Source organism: Camellia sinensis, chromosome 1 (assembly GCF_055761805.1).
Source record: "Camellia sinensis isolate YWXY chromosome 1, ASM5576180v1, whole genome shotgun sequence".
Lineage (NCBI taxonomy): Eukaryota > Viridiplantae > Streptophyta > Magnoliopsida > Ericales > Theaceae > Camellia > Camellia sinensis.
Genome location: NC_138961.1, coordinates 130,238,458 through 130,245,715, shown reverse-complemented (window position 1 = coordinate 130,245,715; position 7,258 = coordinate 130,238,458).

Here is a 7,258-nt window from a genome sequence, read left to right as displayed (position 1 = left end):
TATATGGGCCTATTTATACTTAAGCTCATTCTTTTGAGCTCAAGATTTGAAATACACACTTTAGAGAGAGATAAAGAGAGAGAGAGAGAGAGAGAGAGAGAGAGAGAGAGAGAGAGAGAGAGGGCTCATCCTTGAAGGTTTTGAAAGGAAATTCAAGAGTTAGGTGGATTAGCACAAGAACTAGCTAGAATATGGAAGATTGGAGCTCCTAGGTGAGTAGTTGAACTCAAATTGAAGAGTTAAATTCATTATTGAATGAATTCAAAGACAATATGAAGAATTTGAGGTCCACAAGTTCGTGCATGTATAGAATTTCCATGAAATTGCCATGAATTTACATAATCTAGTATAAGGCATGCTAAACACGAAGACTTGTGCACCAAAGTTTACATGCATGCATAATTTTGTTGAGCTTCATGATTTTGAGCATCATTTGTTCCATTTGAAGTGGAATTGGAGTCAATAATTAACATGCATGCGTGATTCATGAAGGTATGAAACATGAATGCATAAGTTTTGACATTAGCAAAGAAGAATTTGGAATGATTTTGGAAATGGACCGTGATTTTGCATAATTGATTTCAAATTACCTAAGTTTTTATGTTACTCAATGTTTTTCTATGTTTTGGCATAAATTTGCAAACTTTGGAGCCTTTGGGGTTATGTTTTGAAGCTCAAATAGCTTGTTGGAAAACCTAGAATTCAACCTGTCCGCTCGAGCGTGAAAGTTAAGCTCCCAAAAGTTTTATAGAGAATTGCACGGTAGCTCGACCGACAAACCTTGCGCTCATGTGAACCCTGTTTTGCAAGACTCTTCGCTCGAGTGCCAGAAATCTCACTTGAGCGTAAAATTCATGCAATCAGTACTTTTATAGAGTTTTACAAGCCGCTCGAGTGGAGAGCCCTGTTTCAAAAATTTTAAAAAGTTGTTTTATGTTTCGTTTTCCGTTCTCTTTAATTTTAAGCACTCTTAGGCACGCATTGAACATTGTAAATGAACTAAAGGGATAAGAAAGAGGCCTAAGAGCAATAAACAAATTAAGAATGGATTGAATCACTTATGACCCAATATGTTATGAAATGTGTAAGGTCAAGCGCAAGGGCAAATCCATAGGCAAAACACTATGAATAATATCGTAGTAAAGATATTTTCAAGTATGCTACTTTCCAAATTCTTACTTCTGTATAAGTTTCATGGATTTGTTAATTTGAATTGTGAACGAGTGTTCGTTATGCCAATGATTGAATAAGGCCTTCAAAATACGACTATGATTATGATCTCAAGTATGAAATGAGCATAAACATGAATGAATTGGGCCCGAGGCCATTTGACATGAATGAATTAGGTCCAAGGCAGTCTAACATGAATGAACTGGGCCCAAGGCCATTTGACATGAATGAATTGGGCCCAAGGCCATTCGACATGAATGAATTGGGCCCAAGGCCGTCTGACATGAACAAATTGGGCCCGAGGCCATTTGACATGAATGAAATGAGCCGGAGTCTATTTGATAAGAATGAAATGGGTCCGAAACTGTTTGATATGATGGGCTAGAGGCCGGTTGATATGTTTGGGCCTGAGGCCGTTTGATGTATTGGATAGAAATATGAATGGGCCTAAGGCCATTTGATACGTTTGTTAATAATTTCATTCATGTAACTTCTTTACTTTGATATCATTCATTGGGCTTTCGCTCACTCTCATTTATACGTATGTAGGTGAGCAAAGAGATGTCCAAACCTAGCCTCAGTGAAGGGTGTGAGAGGAAGTCAAGTTTTGTGGAGTCAGCCTGAACGTTTCACGCACAAGACTTTGTTTCTTGTACTTGTCCTTTCGTTTTGCACCTTACTACCTTGGTGGTTCTGTTGGATCACTTATGCATATAAACTTTTGATTTGCCTGACTATAAGTTTGAATGATCCTGTATGTACAAGATTCTAAGTTTGTTTTTCGGTGTGAGTTATTAATGAATATGTGTGAGATGTTTTGATATGCCATGTAAGCACAGCTCTTCAGACAAAATTTTTAAGTCTACTTCCATTTTGGCCCCATTATTATTGCAAAATATGTTTGATATTGTTTGAGGCCTTAGGTAATCTCATGATTACTGGTTGGTTATGACCTTAACCTACAGGGGCAGGTTCGGGTCATGACATTGGCCTTCCCCAACTTAAATTGTTTGTCCTTTTTCACATACTTCAGTGCCAAGTCAAGAACTCCGTCAAACGGTTCAACATCAAAGGGAATGAGGGACTTAGACAAGTAATGATTTAATCCCTTAATAAACTTCTCATTCTTCTTCTCTTGCGTGTCAACCAAGTGAGGGGCATAACGAGACAACTCATTAAACTTGGTGACATACTCGATCACTGTTCTACCCTCTTGAGTTAGCTTTGAAAATTCATTACTCAGCTGAGACCGAATAGCAAAAGGAACAAACTTCCAGTCAAAATGGGTCTTGAAATCTGTCCAAGTCGAAGTCATCAAATCTAGATCCTCCTTACACGAGTTCCACCAAAATAAGGTTGTTCCATCAAGCTGATGTATAGCCAACTCATGTTTTTGGACCTCGGTGGGCTGCATACGACCAAACACCATCTTACATTTCTAGACCCAAGCATCAACTACAATGTGTCCTCCATCTCAAGAGAATTCTTGACCTCCCAAAGAACCAAAGTCTTTGTTTCTCTTTGTAAAGGGATCTCCCTGCTGGCCTTGATTATTGTTCTACAAAACCTGAAGTAACTGAGCCATCATCTCTCCCACATTAACCTACATAGTATTGGTTACCCCGGTAGCAATTGTCGTCATCGCATTAGCAGTTGTTTCTCTCCCTGTGCCACTGGGCCCAACATTTCTCAAATTATACCTTCTGGCCATCACTTTCAAGTTAAACACACACACACACACACACAAAAATAAATAAATAAATTCGATCATAAATACTTTGAATAAATTCAACCACGTAACTAAACCAGCTAACCCATGTTTCCACAATCTAAGAATTACCTAAACTCTCACAAGTCTAGGGTAACCTAGAGCTCTGATACCAAACTGTCACGCCCCAAAATTTGGACAATTAAATATTAAATTAGGACTAAATCCCAATCAATATTCCATCATCCAAATCCTAAGGGTAAAACAAAAATCTAAATGTTTTCTTCTCAATTTGGTTTAAGTAAATTTCAATACTCAAAAGAAAATTACAAGGGATAAAAACAAATTAACAAAACGCCAACTAAACCATCCATCATAAATTCATAACTATCCAATATCTCCAACATTAAAGTAGCAACAAATAGTGAAAACAATGTAAATAATGTAAAGTTAGAAAATAACCCACAATATCAAATTATTAAAATACTAAGGTAATAAAAATAAATAAATAAACTAACATCGACCATAAACTTAAGAAAACAAAAGAAGGCCAATAAACTTGTTCTACAACCATAGTTATTTCTCGTCACCACCGTAGCCCCAACTAATCCTGCAAAGGAAGCTCGGCTGCGCTCAAATAGAATGCACCCGAGATGCCAAGAGACAAAATGGCTCAGTATACAAGTATACTGGTATGACTACAAGATTTAACACCCATGTGTCCACCAAACACAAACAAAAGTACATTTAATTTTGGTTACGGGATAAAACAAATAGTTCCGCCTGCACCAAGACAAAGAGGTAGTTTCTCGAGATACAGTGGCATTTAGTTTCTTACCCGTACACAACTAAATATAGATTGAGTATATAAAAAAATAAAAAAATAAAAAATATATATAATGGGTCAGCCCTGCATAAAAAGTTAGTAAGACTCACCATTCTGAAAATAAATAAATAAATAAAGTTAGTATAAAAATGCACTGCTTTCGGCTTAAATCACTCGAATTGGTCAAAACTCAAAGAACAAACGTTGTACAAAATCAAATTTCCTAAAAGGAAATGCAGAAGAATTTAGTACAAACTGAATAGGTTGAGAGAAAAACTTGATAGAAGAACCTAGATGGAATTCGATCGAAAACCCTAAATCTGAAAATGAAAAGAAACTGCCGTAATATGATTTTTGTTTTTGTTTTTTTTGGGAAAAGTTCAAAACATGAAAAGTGTTCGGAATAAAGTTTTACTTCAGTTTACACGAAATCAATGAAAATGAACTCGTTTCATGGGTTAAAATAATATCGAAAATCTGCATTGCTAAAATAAATAAAAACTATTGTAACCAAGATCATCCGATTACAAGTTCTAATTGATCTTTTTAGTAAAAAGTTAAAATACAAAAGTTGTTTAGAATTATGTATACATGCCTCTGCCCAAAATTTTGTAATTTATCGAGGTCGTTTACTATTTTTCGAGATGTACAAATCAATACAATTCAAACTATACCAATAAGTTCATATTTAATTTTTTGTAACTTAATCCCACCACTTCGGCCCTTCATTTTGGACCTACACATATATCCCACGTGCCTCTCGTATACTTAACATCGTTCTAAAGCCAAACTTGCACAGGGATCTCGTCCTGAGTTTGACCCACACTCCCCGGACGGTTAACATATACGTACGCGCATAAATCAAAGCACTCGTCTACTCTTAAGAACGAGGAAACAATATATATATACACACAACCCCTCATCTACTCTTGAGAATAAACATAACAATGTCGAGCCTATGGCATTCAAATAAATCTCATAATCCTTACTCTTTTTTCTTTTACACTTTTTCTCACAAATAAAACAACAATTCATGGAGCCATGGTGTAATATACAGAATTTATCTATGGGTTCCTAGTTTATTTTAATTTCATATATCCATGAGTGTGATTACATCCATAAAATAAATATATATAAAAATCCTAAACCTTTTATACACAACTAACCAAAATAATTGAAATCAATCCATCATCTACATGTAAGTACAATATCAAACCAATATCGAATAAAGAAATAATAACAACAAAATAAACATAAATCAAGGAAAGTAGGTTTTACACTCATAATTATTTTTTTCGAAGATTAAAAAAAATACCTGGAGAATTAACGAAACCACCAAAATAAAACCCTAATCCCTCTCTCTCTCTCTCTCTCTCTCTCTCTCTCTCGCTCTCGCTCGACTTTCTCAACCATACACAAAGGCCTTTTCTTTTTCTTTTTTTTGTAAGTGGTAGCACTCTTATGATAACCTAATTAATGATTATATTATATTTTATTATATAAATACAACATATATAATATGCTATATAAGATCAATATATATATAACATCTTATATATATATATTTATATTCGGATTAATTTTATATAATTAAATATCACATTAAATTCTCATGTATCTGCGCAATTAATAAAGCAATAAAAAAATAAAGTAATAATAATAATAAATAATGACTTAAGAAAAAAAATTAAGGTCGCTACAGTCTCCCACCTTGTCTCCCTCTTACTTGACTTTGCCATCCATCATTGTCTATATTGAGGATCAGAATGTATCAGAAAGAGAGAGAGAGAGAGAGAGAGAGAGAGAGAGAGAAGAAAAGAAAAAAAAAGAAAAAAAAAAGAGCAATGACTTAAGAGAAAATAGAGAGAAAAAGAGAAAAAACTTTGAACCAAAACTTTCATACACTGATATTTCATCTTTCTATACATCAAAACCATCTCAAAAATTCTGTGATAACCATATTCTTGAGCCTTGATCAAAAGAGAGTGAGTGTTCTTCAAAGAAAGAAAAAACAGAGAGTTGGAACAACTCCCCCTATACAGACTGTTAAACAACCCAAAAACACCATTCTAACAATAATTTCGGATTTTCAAACTGAGGACTGAGAACACACTTCCTAAACTTGAGAGTGATCAAAAGGAAATTTAAAAATCAAGAAGTTCATCATTTTCTTGGAAGGTGAACTTCGCACACTTTTATTTTCTTGAACTTTCTTTCTTATATTAATTTTCCTGCTTTGATTTCGTATTGTAAGTTGTTGTAATCTAACTGGAAGTGGTTGGTTGAGCCATCCATATATCCCTTGTTTGTTCTTTCTTTGGTGTTGAAAAGGAAAAAAGCAAAGTTTTTTTTGTCAGAAATAGTTAGCCGGCCCAGCCAACTTCTTCTGGGGCAGAACAGAGCATGTTCTGCAGCGTCAAGCAGAATGGTTTCCACCGATCCCCAAGGCGTACATGTTTATTCTTTTTGTTGTATTTTGAGAGATTTGTGAGGATATATTTTGTTGTAATATTTGTTTTTTTTTTAATTCCTCTCTTCTCTTATTCGGATATGTAATATTCAAGCAATGTAATATTTTTTCGCCCCGCTTCTTTCTATCCCATCCTTTTACTTGCTTTCCATATTTCTAAATATGCATTATATATTGTCTTGTCTTCATATCCATACTTTGCATCCATATTTCATGCCTTAAGATTTGGCTAAATTTGCATCTATGAATTTAATTGATTATTATGTGATTTTGTACGCTAACTCATGTCTTGAGATGATTCATATGTCATCTATTGGAAGCCGAATCTTCAGTTGCATTTTGTGAGTGAATTGCATTAGGATCTTGTATATAAGATCATGCATTTGTTCACTAACTTTGTTTTTCTATCTATTTGCGGGACGTCAATAGATATGTAAGTTTTTGCGCTTTAACATCCCGCTTATGTGTGTTTTTCTTAGTATGTTTAGCATCCTACCATGCGACTATTTGTTTATTTGATATAACTCTATGCATCCTAGTCGGTGAATGTTGTGTTGTTTAATTTGGAATAAAATTGATTTTCATGATTGCACTATTCAAAACATTTTCGAAATATATGAAATTAAATTGTTCTAAAACAAATGACACAATCTACATTTGTTTTCTTCGCATAGAAATTTTAGCATTTATTAAATAATTGGAATATGAACATATAAAGTTAATAAAAATCATACCATGGCTTAGCAGAGGCTGATCGTTTGATCGGGTGAGCCGAGGTGCTCAATTAATGACCTTCCCCTTTCATACCTAAGGTTTCGACCGAAGCATCCTTGGTTACAATGAATAATGGCCTTCGCACTAGTCTCAGGTTTCCTAATTTTACCAAAATATTAGGTGGCGACTCTAAGATCTGGTGATGTAGTCCATTTCTGGCAAAGAATTTGTAATAAAATGGATTTTCTATAGAAGTTTCCAAATCTAGACTCTCATCTATGTTTCACATTGTACTTGTGAGACTAGATCGAAGAAATCGAGGGTCCGAATAGTTAACGCGTGCAAGTACCCCCCAAGCGATGTTACAAAT